The sequence below is a fragment of the Sorghum bicolor genome, chromosome 10 (assembly GCF_000003195.3).
Source record: "Sorghum bicolor cultivar BTx623 chromosome 10, Sorghum_bicolor_NCBIv3, whole genome shotgun sequence".
Classification (NCBI taxonomy): Eukaryota; Viridiplantae; Streptophyta; class Magnoliopsida; order Poales; family Poaceae; genus Sorghum; species Sorghum bicolor.
Genome location: NC_012879.2, coordinates 45,659,345 through 45,677,421, shown reverse-complemented (window position 1 = coordinate 45,677,421; position 18,077 = coordinate 45,659,345).

Here is an 18,077-nt window from a genome sequence, read left to right as displayed (position 1 = left end):
TCCTTGAGGTTGGCCTCCGTCACGGGGATGACGTTCTCTTGATCGAGGTCAGAGATCGACATGTTGATCTTGATCTTGAATCTTGTCCCACCGAGCGTGCCAAAAGATGTGTTGATGCAAAACTGGTCTGCAAACACAAAGGGCTAATACCCAATTCAAACGTTAAGGCGTGCCAGCCGATTTGACCTTGCTATCGGCAAAGGTGATAACTCGAATACTTTAGTCCTGACAACAGCGATGCGCCCGGATGTCACGGCTAAGAGGTACTCACGCGGAACTTGAGAACACGCCGAGCTTAAGTCGACGAATTCCTAAGAACTCATAACAAAAGGAAAAGTATGACGAAGTCGTCGAAAAGTAAATGCTGGAATATGAGTAAAAACGTGTGTTTGATTTCTTGATTGATTATCTATTACAAGGCCCTAGGGTCTACATTTATACCCTGCTCAAAGAGCTACAACCAGACACGATTAGAATTCGAATTCCAAACACGGAATCCGTATACAAAACGATGCAAATAATTAAGGAAATAACAAAACTATCCCTCGTAACAAACCGAAACTCCTCCACATAACGACCGGCAGCTTCCGGACTCCCTCTTTGCATCATCGGCAGACCCTTTGCCATAGTCATCGGCAGACTTTCTTATCTAGCCATCGGCACCATATTACTGCCTGTGGACTTAATCACGTTCAACCTCTCCCTCATCGGCAACCATCCTCATCGGCAACCCACTTTGTAAACATCGTACTGCCACCTTATCCTGCCATCCCAGACACGTGCCCAAAAACGGTGTCAACACTTTGCCTTTAGAATTATCACCAAATATGATTGTCTCATTTGAATTTGTAGTTGGGGAATATGATGAGAACATATTCTTTTCTCCAGTCATGTGATTTGTACAGCCACTATCAAGCACCTAACTTGACCCACCGGAGGAGTATGCCTACAAAACAAATTTAGTTCCTTGGTTTAGGTCCCCAAACATTCTTGGGGCCTTGCATGTTAGTCACAAGAAACTTAGGTACCAAAATAGAAGTGTTAAGATAAATGTTTCTGTCACTGCCAATATACTTGGCAACCACTGCTCCATTGCCGTTGTTCTTTAACACAAAACAAGAACTTAAACTTTGTCTTTGTGCTAATGCCTTTGGTTGATAGGAGTACTTATTTGGTGTGCCCCAAATGGTTTTCTCCATTCCCCATCTCTGTAACGGCCAAGTTGGTGATATGAGCTATGTTGGTGCCGAAGCATTTGACTGATGTGGTGAGAATGTTTGGCAGACTCTGCAGGTTCTCACTGTCTCTTCTGTGTCCTTGATGTGGGTCGGCCAATAGAATCCCTGTCTCAACGCTTTGGCGGACAACACTCGTGGACCTATATGAGAGCCGCATATCCCTGTGTGTATTTCCTGCATTAGTTCTCTGCCTTCGGTTTGTGATATGCATTTCAGCAAAGGTTGCACTACTCCCTTCTTGTACAAATTTCCATCAATGATGGTGTAGTTTCTCGCTCTTACTTCCATTCTTCTTGTTATTGCTTCATCCTCAGTGTTTACTCTGCCACTCAAAGAATCTATGATTGCCTGCCTCCAGTCTTCGCCTTCAGCTAGCAACATGAAGCGGAAAGCCTTCGATAGTGAATCAGTCGCAGGTGCTCTGAGTTCCTGGTAGAAGGTTCCTGTTGGTAGGGCTAGGTTGTTCACGGCTGCTTTTGCTAACTCATCTGCTTCACTGTTCTCAGTTCTTGGGATGTATTGGAGAGTGAATCCCTAGAACCTTCGCTCTAGTCCTCTTATGACTGTCATGTATCTTGCCAATTCTGGGTTGTGGGCTAGGTATTCCTTCTCAACTTGCCCCGCCACTACCTGGGAGTCTGTTTTGATGAGTAAGGTCTTTGCCCCTGAAGCTTTGCTTTGTTGATCCTGAGGACGAGTCCTTCGTATCTGCTATGTTATTTGTTGCTTTGAACTCTAGTCTTACAGCGTATTTTGATTTGAGACCGGATGGGGCGATTAGAACTGCCAATGCCCCCGCTCCTACCTGTCCCCAAGCTCTATCTATGAATAGTGTCCACATTTGATCATTTACCTTCTTCTCTTCTTAAGCCAAAGGTATCCAGTCCACCATGAAATCAGCCAGCGCCTGGGACTTGATTATGGTTCTTGGGACATAGGTGATGTCAAATTGCGATAGCTCAGCTACCCATTTTCCTATTCAGCTAGAGGCTTCCTTGTTTCTGAGGATATCAGCTAGGGATTGTGATGTGGGGACTTTGATCTCATGACTCTAGAAATAATGCTTCAGCTTTCTTGATGCAGACATGACTTCGTATGCAATCTTCTCAATTTTTGTGTAGTTTAACTTGGCTCCTGACAAGGCTTTACATACATAGTAGACAGGCCTTTGCACAACTCCTTTGTGCTCGCTTTTTTTGTGCGCTAGAACAGCGCTGACCGCGTGCTCGGAGGCTGCCACAAACAACACTAATGGGGTGTCTGGCTCAGGTACGGTCACCACCAAATTGGTGGCTATGTAGGTTTTGAGCTGTCTGAAGGCCTCTGATTGTTTTGGGCCCCATTCTGTTTTATCTCCTCCCCTCAATACTTTGAAGAATGGGAGGCTCCGCTTAGCGGACCTTGAAATGAACTTGTTGAGGGCTGCTACTCTGCCGGTTACCTTTTGCACTTCCTTTTTAGACGAAGGCTGTGTCATTGACATGATCGCTTTGGTTTTATTGGGGTTGACCCTAATTCCTTCAGAGCTAATAATGTAAACTAGCATCTTTCCTTTGCTGACCCAAAATATACATTTCTCTGGATTGAGTTTGAGTCCTGTGGACCTCAGGTTAGCAAAGGATTCCTGTAGGTCTTGGATGTGGTCTTCCTTGTTTCTGCTCATCACCACAATGTTGTCGATATATGCTATTATGTTTTTCTACAACTGAGTGCCCAACACCTTCTTGATCATTCTGGTGAAGGTTGCTCTGGCGTTTTTAAGACCTTCAGGCATTCTAGTATAACAATATGTCCCAAATGGTGTTGTGAAGCTGTTTTTCCTTCGTCTTCTTTCTTGAGCCAGATCTGATGGTATCGTAAAAAGTAATCCAGCAATGAGAATCTTTGGCAACCAGCAGCCTTGTCGACTGAAGTGTCTATCCTTAGCATGGGAAAGGAGTCCTTCACGTAGGCTTTTGTTGAGGTCTATGAAGTCTATACACATTCTCATCTTGTCAATCTTCTTTGGGACTAGGACTACATTTGCCAGCCACTCTGGGTATATGATCTCTCTGATGATGTTTGCATCCAGAAGTCTTTGTACCTCTACTTTTGCTGCTAGGATCCTTTCCTCTGATATTTTCCTCTGCCTTTGTTTTTTGGGCCCCATATTTAGGTTGATGTCTAGCGAGTGCTGTATTATGTCCCTGCTGACTCCCTGCAGGTCGAAGGCACTCTAGGCAAAGATGTCTTTGTTTTTCTGCAGCGCACTTAGCAATTGTAGCTCATCATCTTTGCTGAGAGTGGCAGCTATGGTGACTCTTCTATCCAGTACCGCTTCTTCTAAGGGGATGCACTCTGTCTCCTCCTGATCCGCTAGGTCAGTTTTCCCTTTTGGCATATCTTGGGGTTGGTGAGCTTCTTCTTGTGTAGAGTCCACAGAGTTAATGTTTTTGTATAACATGTAAATTACTCTATCTATGTTTCTCGCTTCTTTCTGACTTCCATGGATCGTGATCACGCCGTGTGCGATTTTCATGCACAGGTACCCCATGTGAGCAGCTGTATTGAACCTATTTAGGAAGCCCCGCCCAAATATGGCGTTGTAGGTGTAGTGCAAATCCACCACATCAAAAGTAATGTATTCCGTCCTTGCATTCTCTGTGGTGCCGAAGGATACGGGAAGAGCGACCTTCCCCAGAGCGTGTTGGAGTTGGCTTTTGTTGAGTTTCATCTGATCAAAGGTTCCAGCAAAAATTATATCGTCAGAGCTCCCTAAGTCTATCAAGATCCTGCTGATTCCCCATCCTGCGATGTTTGCTGTTATGACCATCACATCCGCGTGCGGGTAGCTTTCTAGTCAAAGGTCCTCTTCTGTGAAGGTTATCAGGGTTCTAGACCAGTCAGTGCAGCGGACTGGTCCCTGTATTGCGATGTTGTTGACCAAGCAGAGATGATCTTTCTTTTGTTTTTTGGTCTAGAACTCCATCAAAGATCCTCTGGCTATAGGCAGGATCATGTTGATCGTGGGTTGGGGGGTGTGGGGTCCGATCTAGTTATCTGGGTGGGGTTCAGGCTTGGTTGGTTGCGGAGCTTGGAGCAGCTGAAGGTGGCTTGGCGGAGGTGGAAGTGCTTCGAGCCTATTCATTTGCTGCTGAGGCTGCGTGGTTTCAATGTATGTTAGATGTGGGGGCCTGGGGTTTACGTTGGTGGGTGCAGCTTCTTAGCGATAAGAGCTTTGTTTTGTTGGTAGCTACATCGGCCGCCAAGCCGGTAAAAAGCTGGGGTAGTAGGCGGAGGCTATAGCGGTGGTCTGAATTTGAGTTTCGAATTGATGGGGGGTCCCTCCCACGTATGAAGGGTAGCAGGGTTGCTAGAAAGTCTGGTTCACTTCTCTCGGTAGGTTGAGCGGCTGCGGGGGCTGTGATGCAGCCCTACTCTTGATTCTTTCCTGTGTTTCTTTTGCATCTGGGCAATCCCTGGTTGAGTGACCCTTTTCTTCTCTGTGAAAGAAACAATATTGTTTATGCTGTGGCTGCTTTTTGTTCTTTCCCCATTCCCTACTCTGACTTCCTCCTCCAGTTTGAGTGAACCTTTGTTCTGAGTTTCATGCCTCCGCTGGGGGGCGCGTTTGTCCCGACTTGTCATTTCTCGGCTGCTCGATGTTCAACATTTGCCCACTGGCCTCTTGTTGTGGACTATGCCCTTCTCAGCTAGGGTTGTTCTTTTGTGAGCTTCTGTCATTGGCCTATTTCTTCTGTGAGTTTTGCTCCTCCAGTCTCTTGCAAAAATTGTTGTCTGACTTGCAGTACTTTTCAAATTCATGATACAATTCATGCATAGATGCTGGTTTCTCCTTGGCCAAGTGGGCTACGAAGGGTCAGGCCCTTAATGGCTGCTTCAATGGCTACCTCCTCCGACACACTAGGCGCCTTCGCCTTGGTTTGCACAAACCTTTGGAAATAATCCCGCAAAGCCTCTCCCTGACCCTACCGACACTAGAACAGGTCTGTGGAGGTAAACGACTTAGCAGTGAATCCCTAAAAATTTGCCAAAATCTTGTCCTAGAGGTTCTCCCATGAGTAGATCGAACCCGGTCTGAGCATTGAATACCAGGCTAACGCATCTCCCTCTACTGTGATCACAAAAGACTTCACCATGACGGTCTCATTTCCCCCTATAGAGGGTACTGCCACCTCGAAGCTCATCAAGAACTGGCGAGGGTTTGTCTTTCCGTTGAACTTAGGGAGGGTGATTGGTTTGTAGGTTGCTGGCCAGGGCAAGGCTTGCAATCCTTCGGATAAAGGGGATCGAAGGTCCAGGGTGCCCCGTATAGCGCCATTGTAGCTCATGGGTTGCGCGTTCACCGTTAGATTGACATTGGGTTGCATCGCAGGTTGTGGTGATGGTTGCATGCTCTGGATTTCTGCTTGCAGAATAGAGAGTTGTTGCCTGATCTCGTTTGCTTTTGCGGCAGCCAGTGCCGCCTCCTGGTTGGCCGCGTATGCGGCCGCGATCCGGTCTCGTTCCTGCTGAAGGTTCTGCAGCTGCGCCTGCAACAATTGGAGCTCTTGGGACGCCGTAGGCTCTGCATGCTCCTTCGCTGGGGGGACCTGGTCTACCTCCGGTTGCATGTCCTCTGGGCCCTTTTGGCCTGCGGTCGTGTACGTGCTCCAAACAGTTTGCCTTAATCTTCCCCTTCTGGCAGTCTCAACTTGTGGTCTTGTGGTACTGGTCCTCTTTCTAGCCATCGCGGATGATCCTTCGGCCCCACGGTGGGCGCCATTGTTGGGAGAGGCGGTCTTTGTTGGGTATTCTTAACATCATTACCAAAAAGTAGACTAAGTTCTCTAAATCTAGTAACGGTGCCAAAAATGCCAAACCTATCCCTCACACCACTTAAGCCAAGTTGTCATCCCCAGCATGACATGAGAGATGCGGTATTGAAATATGCAATTGCTCTTCTAAATAAATAATAAATGGGATCTGCAAGCGCACAGATTAATACCGATGTAGCATTTTAACCAGGAAGTATTCCAGGTATCGTTATTTATATTTTTACCACTAGGAAGGGATTAGCAATCATCAATATTGATTACAGAATAGAATATGAGATGGAGCATCTATCATTGCATGTATAATTGAGAACATTTATCTAACTCTTCATACAGGGATAAGTGTCACATAAAAGATATATGAAATAATAATAGTGACAAGGATAACCAATCTGATCTAGCCACATAATAAATATGATAAGCACCTCAATTAGATACTCTAGAAAGTCATTAGCATGGTATTAGAACGAACTACAAGAATATTCCCTAAGTTATTCTCAACTATATAGTCTAGCATTATCATAATTAGTGCAAGCATACTTAGCAATCATTGCGAGACAAGACTACGCCCATGCATAGTGATATTAGCAAGGAATATGAGAAACATAGCAATCACTCCCCTGTAATAATGTTGCTCTGCCAGCCCAATACATGAGAGGGGGACTATATAAGAATCAATGAAGCTGTCACTATCACGAACTACCCCACGATCTGGCATATTGGGTACAATCGCAGATAAATACGGTATAAGCACCACGCCTACACAATATCTATCATTTACCCATGGATCCGATGGATAAACGCTATACGATCCTAAGCATGTATATAGATCCAATCTAACTAAGCCAAGTACATAACTATGATAAACTAAGAACAATATAATCTTGAATATAAGCAAGTAGAGCAAAGTCATAAGCAATATATTGAAATAGAACAAAGTCATATTCATAATATTGAAGAACTGTTGACACTTCTTAACGCAACCACCGGATATCGGCGACGGCGCCAGAAGTGCCCTGGTAGGGTAACTCTATTTACTATTGGATAATTCCGCAAGCGCACAGAATGTACCGCTGTAGCACTTCACCAAGGAATATTCCAAGGTATCGTAATTTATATTTTCCCAAGGGAAAGCGGCTAAGTGTGTTTAACAAAAAGGGGAATGAGATTCCTTGAGTTATCTAGTATCAACTAGTGAATAAGGGTGGTAAATAACGAATAGGAAGGGTAGTGGTGAATCCAAGGTCCTATGCTAAAGGTAAATGGTAGAGTTAGCTAGGTGGGAGGACAACGAGTGAGTAAAGGACTCCTATGTATCTAACTTGACTTCTGTGACTTACTTTAATAGATAATTGTCTTAACTACGATAGAGCCTTACTAACTGTGTGCGAGGGATAGCCGAGCTGGTAAGACGCTTAGAAGGTTTTTCACCTAACCCCTTACCGAAAGCGACTATTGGGCTTATGGACGCCTTACCTTTTAAGAACTAGCCTGTACGTGAGGAGAACCTAATGCCGCCCACGATCTGTCACCTACTAGGGAGTGCGCTCCTACTTTCCGTTCAAGCCAGCGGTAATCAAAGGTAATCTTAAGTATGAGCACCACGCTCACACTTAATCCTACAACGCTAACTAGTTGCAGCTAGCTAGAGCTCCTATACAAGATAGGACGATGATGCACACACAGGAGTGGTTACAGGTCACTAACTTCACTAAGACAACTATATTACTAAAGTAAATGCACAACAAGACTAAAAGACTTGCACTAAGTAAGAACTCAGTAAAGTAAAGTAAGAATAATATATTAATAAAAGGAAAGTCTTACAAAAGTAGAAAGGTACAAGAGCTATACCAGACTCTCCAGAAGACGACTCCGGAGACCCCGAGCTTCGCTCGACTCGACTCTAACTCCCACTCTAGACTAACTACTACTCTACTTGTATGCTTGGAACTTGTAATGCACTTGGCCTTGGAATTGCACACTTGAAATGAAGGATGGAGGCTGCCTTTTATAGAGGGAGATGGAGTAGGGGTTACTCCATCGCCATGTCATCGATCCGCGTGACATCTTCTCTCCACCCTTGGATCAAACCGACCTCACAACCGCCATTTGATCAACGGCAGGGGCAAATCAACATGTGGGACATGTGGGGAAGGTCGGTGGGAGGCCACCGACCCTGGAACCGCCTTTGATGTGGGGTCGGGCGACCCCACTTCTGGGCCTCTGGGCCCACCAGCAGTGTCCACAGGGGTCCCTTATGTCGGTGGACTAGGTGGCACACCTGGGTCCCACCAAAGAGGGGTCGGGCGACCCCCTCCCTGTGGGCCCAGGGTGTCACCTGTTGTCCCCTCGATCTCCTCTTGATGATTCTGATGTTGGCTTTGTCAAATAATGTCTTGAATTTGTTGTTCCTGCATAAACAAGCTAAGAGTACAAGTGGAACTAGTTATGGATAAAATATGTTCATGTCATGTCGTTTCCCCTTGCAACCGAGGCATGTTGACGGTGTTTTGTATGTGGATTTCTATGGTATATCCACCGTCAACAAGATCCCCCAAGCTTAACCTTTGCTCGTCCCGAGCAAACAATCAAACTTAGCCTCAGTGGATCAGGTATTGTTACTATGTTCACATTTCAAGAGTACCATGTGTACAACAAAGTTCTTCTCTTTGCATGAAAAATTTAGCTATGTAAACTTACCCCTATTACCTTAGTCCCTTATGGGGCTTATGGCTTTTCCTTTGTCTTAGGTGGTTGAGAGACAGAACAGTTTGACTTGAGCACTAACTTTCTCATTCTTAGCAAGTTTCATATCAGAGGTTTTGTGATATTTTCAAAAGAAAGCTTAAATGTTCCTCTTATGGTTCTCTCATGTCACTCAAATGGTGTATGATTCCTCACCAAGGCATATGGTAAGAGTTGCCTTCTCTATTTCATCCTATTTCTAAAAGGCTTATGTGGAGTTCAAGGTAGGGATGAAAGGAGATAGCATACTTACTTTGCATGTATTGCGAAGTCAAAGCTCGGATCCTTGAAGAGAAGTGTCATACTCCCAGATCAAGATGTGCAAGTGTGATATATGGTGGACTAGGTTGCTCCTTTATTTGATAGACTCTCTATGTATTGAGACATGGCTAGCATTTTTTTTCTTCTTTTTTTTTATATATGAGCTTTCATGTGCTCAATTTTCTTTTTCTGTGGACTTGCACATGTCCATCTTTTTATTTCATTTTGCCTAGCCTTTTGATGTCTCATTTACCAAATAATGCTTAGAGAGATGTTCTAACATTTAGAGTATGGAGCAACCTATTTAGTGGATGCGAAATACATGTGGTTGCGTACTTCCAGTGTAGAAGCAGCATATATATATATGTGGTGTGTACGTGATCTTGATCTTAGGAGCATGAAAAGTCTCTTAACAAGGGTCAACAAGACTTGACGACACTCAACACAAAGCAAATAGCTTATGTGGAAAGGTTGCAATTATGTAAAGTAGATATGGCTGTGGTAGGAATTCATCACCATTGAGGAACAATTAAGGTTTTGATCATTTTAAGAATAAATCTCTGATAATCATGCATGCTTAGAAAAATATTATAGTAGCTCTTGTCTTACTATCTCATGTCCCACAATAACTTAGACTTAGTTCTAGCACTTGCAACCCACAAAGTTTTTAGGTTCATGGCAGTTTAAGTGAGCTAAGTGATCCATACTTAGAGAAATACTAAGTTGTATACTAGGCACTAGAGAAACATTAACAAGCAACTAGTCATAATTTCCATGAGGGATATAAACATACATGAAGCATATATGCTAAAGGGAAATGCTAATAAATATTTATTTATTTTTTTTAAGTAAGAATGATAAAATGCATGAAAATAAATAGGATAGAATACTTACCTTAGTGGGGGAGAGGATCTCCCCCAAGCTAGATCTTCGCTCACTGTGGTGGCGGGAAATTTTGGTACCATCCAGCCCAGCGTTGTGCGTCTTCCTCTCGCACACGTCGGATATGTTGGCCGTTTTGTAACGCCAGTTGCAATGTTGCTTCTTGCCCAATCTGCAATTTGCCCATGTCATTAATGAGACTGTCCATACCTGTGGGCTGGTGACGCCTAGCCCTGTCCCTTGGGCGTGGAGTGCGTTGTGGAGGTAGACCCATGGAGTCTGAAACATCCACTGACATCGCTTCATCGCCCTCTTCAACGTCATGGTGCGAGGATCCTCCTTGCTCCATCTGGGCGGCTTGCATCATCCTTCTTGTCACCCTGCGTGTCCCTGCAACATCTGGACTTGCCACTCGGGCTAGTCTAATGGTAAGTGTGCGGACCCCATACAACCGGCGCCTCGCACATGGGAGAGGAATTTCGGTTGTATAGCCCGGATAAATCATTTTAAGTTCACCATTTGGATCTCTTATGAGCATGTTAGCATTGATAAAGAAGTTCTCATCTACCACTCCTCTAACATAGCCAATGTCTTCAAAATAATGTGATTCAAGTAATCCAAAAGTATCGGCTATTCGAGTAATAAAGGATGTGAAATAGATGGGCTTCCCATACTCAATAGAGTTAAGCCAATAGTTCACTAGCAGTTTCACAGGGGAGACCTTGATTTTACTAACCATGGCATAGAGAATTTTAAGTTCATCATCAATTAAAGTATCAGTTCCCATGCCAGGATATAGAGTGCACATGATCCAGAAGTGAAGAAAGCGCAAGGTTGGATTATGGATTTCAATGGGAGTAGGATTTGAACAATCATTAGAGCCAGAAATTGCTTTCCAGAATCTAAATTTATCGAACATTCTAGTGGCATGATCTAGATCAAGTTCACATTCATGTTCACACCCTAAAGCAGTGTTTAGCAAACTCCAATTTAATTGATGTTCTTGCTCACACATGCGAAAAGATATTCCATTATTTGTGAGTTTTAGGGTGCATAGAAATTCCTTAGCAAGCAATTCTTTTCCAAATTCAGGCACTTGCCCAAAAACTACTCCAACCAATTGCTCTAAACACCTTATCGAGTTCAACATCCATACCTGTGCGGGCCAAAAGGTCCGGATCGATGATGCTAGTGTGTAGGAAGAGACCCTCTCGGATGATGTAGTACCTTTGCAACTCTTCTTGGCTTAACATGAGGCCGCTCTCGGGCTCTCTCATCCTTGATGGAGGCTCGTAGGGTACCATCCCATGGTAACCTTCTTCTTCCTCCCTTCCATGAGCATGGTGAGAGCCTTGAGAAGAGCTCTCACCCTTTGCTTTCTTGAACTTGCCGAAGATATGCTTCTTCATCCTCCTACACAAGTGAGGCAAACCAAGCTCCTACTACTACTACTATGCAAGGGGAATCTTTTTGGGTTTTTGTTTTGATGACTATTTCTAAACTAAACTTGAGAAATGGCTTGTAACAAAGAGAGAAGAGAAAGGATTGTGAGCTCGAAATGGTTCTGGTGGTTTTGGGTGTGGAGTTGAGCTCACAATGCTGTGGTATTTATAGGGGGAGAAGGGCAAGTAGTGGACCCACAATATAGGGGTCGGCCGACCCCCCCTAGAAGCACTTTGAATTTGAGTTTAGCTTTATACAGGGAACCATTCTGCATGCTTTCAAGATTTTGCAGAGATGGTCCAAAATGGGGGTCGGCCGACCCCCATCCTAGCCCCTCCTCCACTTTAAACATTGTGTCATTGATTGTCCGGAAAAGTAAAGGCTAGGTGTGGACCAAAAGTTTTCAAATTGTTTCTGAGATTCCCTGTTTTAGTGCTTTGTGAAAGGTAAAAGATGAATGGCAAAAGTGGAGACATGTCTAAAGTGATTCCTATGGACCATGGGAGCACTCAAGCATGCCTAGGTGACCACTTTGCAGAATTTAAGCTAGTGGAGTGGTCCCAAAAGAATCAAAGATGAAAGGAGCATCTTATGACTAAAGTAAAGGATCAAGGGACCACTCTTTTTCAAACTTTAGCTAGTGTTACAAGCATAGGACTCCATTGTGATTCAAATGGTGGCCAGCAGGAGGCAAGTGGGGCCAATATGGGGGTCGGCCGACCCCCACATTGGAGCTCCCAGAGCATCCAAGTGCTGGGTTGGAACCTCTATGACTAGCAAGGTTGAAATGTGGTGAAGTGGGCCCCAAGGTGGGGTCGGGCGACCCCCCTTTGGGAGCTCCAGCAGTTCAAATTTTTATGACAAGTTATTCTCAAGATTTTATTTATTACGGCTAAACATTTTGTCGAAATAAGATATGCAAAATTCAAAGTAAGAATGCAATTGAAAAGTGAATAGTAGAAATTGAAATGCAGAAAATAAATATGGGATAACTACTGATTTACCTTATCAGCAAGGGCTCCATGTTTTAGGTCCGTAGAGCAGGACCTCTCCATCTTGTTCATTCTTCGGGTGCATCAGATGGTCCCGGAGACGTGGACCTTGATTGCACCTCTTTCTCCCGCCATACTTGCTTGGTATTGATTTTTGGTTCAGCGGGTTCCTCTTCTTTCTTTTCGGCCCTTTTGGCCGACTTACCTCTCTTGTCCCTTCGGCGTCGGATGTGGCGAGGCTTAGTCGGAGGTTCTTTGTCCTTCACCTGCATGTTAGCTTTATAACCATTGAATGGACATTTTACCTTCCATCCTGGGAATTGGAGGTGAATCTGGCCGGACCCCACATAGATGACTGCATTGACCGTGTTGAGGAATGGCCTTCCCAAGATGATCGAGACATCATTATTGGATCCCATATCCAAAATGTTGAAGTCGGCAGGGACATAGTCGTCTTGGACCTTTACCAGTATGTCCCTTGCCAACCCCTCAGGGAACCTGATCGTCTGATCTGCCATCTGCAAACGAACAAATGTGGGGTGCAAAGGCCCCCCTAGCAAATTATCATAAGTTACCTTGGCCATGATGTTGACACCCGATCCAAGGTCGCAGAAGGCGTTGTGGAAGATTTGTGGTCCGATCTCACAGGTGATGGTCGGCAGGCCTGGGTCGTCCTTCTTGGTGATGAAGGGCGAATCCAGAAGATAGCTCCAGTTGGATTGTACCGGAGGCTTACCGAACCTCGTAGTAACTAGTTTAACTCCTTCAATTGGGTCCTCAGGTTTCCCTGGGATCTTACCTTGCTCGAAGGATGGGACAGCTGCTGCTAATTGAGCTAATTGTGTTTCTAGCATTTTGTTAAAGCTCAACTGATTTTTCATAGCAGAGTTAAAGCTATCCAACTTTTCACTTAAGTTTTCAAGGATCTTATCATTAGCCATCATTTTCTTGTTAATGCTATCATTGATTTTAGATTGGCCTAAGACAAGATCTCTAAGAGAAGGTTGGTTACCAAAAGAATTATTGAAATTTTGATTGTAACTATTACCTTGATTACCTTGGTAGAAGGGGCGCGAGTTCCATTGCTGTTGTTGGGGCCGGTACCCATTGTTGTTGTTGTTGATGAAGCTCACTTCCTCCTTTGTTTCGGGACAATTGTTTCCCGAATGATCATCTCCTCCGCACACTTCGCACCATGAATCAGATTCAATGGCCCGTGCAGTGGCGTAAGGTTGAATGGTCTCTTGCTTGGAACTTTCTTCCATCTTCTTCATTAAGAGGTCCATCTTAGCAGAGAGCATGTCCACCTCATTCAAGGCATGGACACCTCTTCTCTTGGGTTGGAGGCGTTCCTCATTCCATCCTTGGTTTATAACCACCTTTTCAATGAGGTCCTTGGCATCCTTGACATTGTGTTGCAAGAATGCTCCTCCAGCGGCAGCATCAAGGTGACTACGGGCCAAACCGGTCAGGCCATGGTAGAAACCTTGGATTAGGAGCCACTCCTCTATCCCATGATGAGGACAGGCGCGAATGTACTCCTGCAGACGTTCCCATGCTTCGGGAATCGTCTCATCTGCTTGCTGTTGGAAGCTGGAAATCTTTCCACGAAGGGCGCTGGTCTTGCCCATCGGAAAGAACTTCTTGAGAAATGCATTGGCGCACCTCTCCCACGTGGTCACTTCACCCTTGTTGGCGTAGAACCATTGCTTCGCCTTCCCCAATAACGAGAATGGGAAGAGGCGAAGACGGATGGCGTCTGCGGCGACATTCTTGATGGTGAAGGTGCCGCACACCTCCAAGAAGTGTTGGAGATGGGCATTGGCATCCTCGTGTGGCTTTCCACAGAAGGGATTAGCTTGCACCATATTGATAAGCGCAGGCTTCAACTCAAAAGTCGCATCCCCCAAGTTAAGCTGCGGACCCGTGGCGACATTGTCAGCCGACGGCGCAGAGTACTCAGAGATGGTCTTCTGGGCCATAGCTTCTTTGATAACCGGTGCAGATACTCCTTCCTCTAACGGATTCAGGTTCGAGATGAACCTTTGAGGTGGAACTTGACGACGTCTAGTTCTCCTCAACAGTTGCTCAGGATCTTCAACGAAGTTTGACGGCAATTGGAAACCGCTCATACACTGTCAGGCTTCACAATAAAGGAAGACAAGACAAGTGATGGGTTATCCCTATCACTACTTGATAACTAGCAAACACTGGATTCTCTTTTTGTTAAAACTCTTAGACAGACGCTCTCCCCGGCAACGGCGCCAGAAATGCTTGTTGACACTTCTTAACGCAACCACCGGATATCGGCGACGGCGCCAGAAGTGCCCTGGTAGGGTAACTCTATTTACTATTGGATAATTCCGCAAGCGCACAGAATGTACCGCTGTAGCACTTCACCAAGGAGTATTCCAAGGTATCGTAATTTATATTTTCCCAAGGGAAAGCGGCTAAGTGTGTTTAACAAAAAGGGGAATGAGACTCCTTGAGTTATCTAGTATCAACTAGTGAATAAGGGTGGTAAATAACGAATAGGAAGGGTAGTGGTGAATCCAAGGTCCTATGCTAAAGGTAAATGGTAGAGTTAGCTAGGTGGGAGGACAACGAGTGAGTAAAGGACTCCTATGTATCTAACTTGACTTCTCTGACTTACTTTAATAGATAATTGTCTTAACTACGATAGAGCCTTACTAACTGTGTGCGAGGGATAGCCGAGCTGGTAAGACGCTTAGAAGGTTTTTCACCTAACCCCTTACCGAAAGCGACTATTGGGCTTATGGACGCCTTACCTTTTAAGAACTAGCCTGTACGTGAGGAGAACCTAATGCCGCCCACGATCTGTCACCTACTAGGGAGTGCGCTCCTACTTTCCGTTCAAGCCAGCGGTAATCAAAGGTAATCTTAAGTATGAGCACCACGCTCACACTTAATCCTACAACGCTAACTAGTTGCAGCTAGCTAGAGCTCCTATACAAGATAGGACGATGATGCACACACAGGAGTGGTTACAGGTCACTAACTTCACTAAGACAACTATATTACTAAAGTAAATGCACAACAAGACTAAAAGACTTGCACTAAGTAAGAACTCAGTAAAGTAAAGTAAGAATAATATATTAATAAAAGGAAAGTCTTACAAAAGTAGAAAGGTACAAGAGCTATACCAGACTCTCCAGAAGACGACTCCGGAGACCCCGAGCTTCGCTCGACTCGACTCTAACTCCCACTCTAGACTAACTACTACTCTACTTGTATGCTTGGAACTTGTAATGCACTTGGCCTTGGAATTGCACACTTGAAATGAAGGATGGAGGCTGCCTTTTATAGAGGGAGATGGAGTAGGGGTTACTCCATCGCCACGTCATCGATCCGCGTGACATCTTCTCTCCACCCTTGGATCAAACCGACCTCACAACCGCCATTTGATCAACGGCAGGTGCAAATCAACATGTGGGACATGTGGGGAAGGTCGGTGGGAGGCCACCGACCCTGGAACCGCCTTTGATGTGGGGTCGGGCGACCCCACTTCTGGGCCTCTGGGCCCACCAGCAGTGTCCACAGGGGTCCCTTATGTCGGTGGACTAGGTGGCACACCTGGGTCCCACCAAAGAGGGGTCGGGCGAACCCCTCCCTGTGGGCCCAGGGTGTCACCTGTTGTCCCCTCGATCTCCTCTTGATGATTCTGATGTTGGCTTTGTCAAATAATGTCTTGAATTTGTTGTTCCTGCATAAACAAGCTAAGAGTACAAGTGGAACTAGTTATGGATAAAATATGTTCATGTCATGTCGTTTCCCCTTGCAACCGAGGCATGTTGACGGTGTTTTGTATGTGGATTTCTATGGTATATCCACCGTCAACAAGAACAAAGATAATTAGAAAGCAATTAGAAGCACAATTAGAGAATTACCAAGAATCCTCTTGACAGACCCGGAAACCAATCGAAGATTGACTCCTTCTAGTTCTAATCCTATGTAGCTATGCTAATCTAGATATCTAATTGATGTGGTGGCTCTAATCTTGATCAGAGGCTTCTTCTCCCTTGAAGAACAATGAATTAGGGTTGAGAGGCTCTCTCCTCCAGGGGCCAGGGGGTCTGGTTTTATAGTCCCTTCAAGTGAATATGGGCCGTTGGATCAAACCGACTTAGATTGTATGGTTTAGATTCATCCTTTAGGTCGGTGGAGATCTCCCACGAAGCAGAGTCCTGATTGGACTCCCAGAGGGGGCGGGCGCCCAGGGCAGGAGGGCGGGCGCCCTGCCTCTGGCCCCGTTTCGCCTCTGCTTCGGTCTCGTGGCTTCTGGAGTCTTCTAGATGTAAGATAATTGCGCGGCACGTTAATATCTCTATGTAATCCCGACGTGTGGGCCTTTCTTCCGTATTTCCTGATAACCCCCTGCAGAAATAGACAAACACCAAAACTCGTGGAATTCTGTCAGATAAAACCCTAAGTTTAGATGTTGATTTTATTTGGATCTTTTTCTTTATTTATTTGATAATTAAATTTGATACTTAAGGACCGTCAACAAACTCCCCCAAGCTTACCTCTTGCTCGTCCCTGAGCAAGGATAGACTCAGCTCTGGATCATAAGTTGTTGCAATATTTTAAAAAGAATTGACGGTACACATGCTTTTTAAATAAGATCTCATCTCTGAGTTAGAGTAAACTGTCAAGACTTAAAACTTACTTACTTTACCTTCGCCATGGGACTTGTAACCGTCACTTCTATCTTGAGTGGTTAAAAGATAGAACAGTCTAGCCAAGTGCCATGTCTCTTATTCTTGATCAGCTATAGCCCTGGGGTTTTTGCAGATTTTCAAATAAAACTCAGAGATTCCTTGTATGACTCTCTCAGATCTCTCTTTTGTGGTATTTCTGGATCCTTACCAAGGCAGTGATGGTATATGCCTTCTCTCAAGATATGTAGTATTTGTGGTATAAAGCATAATGACATTGTCTTCTCTCTCACCCTACTCTAATAAGGCTTTAATATCTGGAGCTCATAGGTGGGAGATAAAGTATACATACTTACAAGACATGTATTGCATAGTCAAACCATGGATCCATACTTACAAGACATGTATTGCATAGTCTCACTCTTTTCTTTTCTTTCGAGGTTCCGAGCACTTGCTCCTTTTTATTTCCTCGTCGTTTTTTTAGAGCACTCATCTCTTGAGATAATATAGCAAGTGGTAGTAACAAGATAACTTGAGTATTTATTTCACAAGGGAAAAAAGAAATATTTTTGGCTATTCTCTCCCTGATTAGGAGTAGAATATTTTTGGGTGATTCTGGAGATGGAAATGGATGGATATATGTGGATGGTACTTCCGGAGTAAAAGTAGCATATATGAGTGAACGTGCAAGTGAAATCTTGATTTAACCACATGACAAGCTCCTAAGGGTCTACACAGCTTGACCACACTCAATGCTCATAAGCAGTAAATAGTAAATGTGTGGCTCAAAGTCTAGCAAGCATGTATATATGGCTGTGGTAGGAATTTAAACTCTCATCATACAGGAACTCATCATGCAACATTTTAAAGATTTTTAAAGATAAAATTCTCCAGAATTCTAGCATCTCTAGGAACAGATAAATAGCAGCTCAACCTTCCCATATCGTATCCATTAACAACTTAGACTTCAGATCAAGTTTTTATCCCACAAGTTTAGGTCTAGAGCAAGCTTTAAATTATAACAGT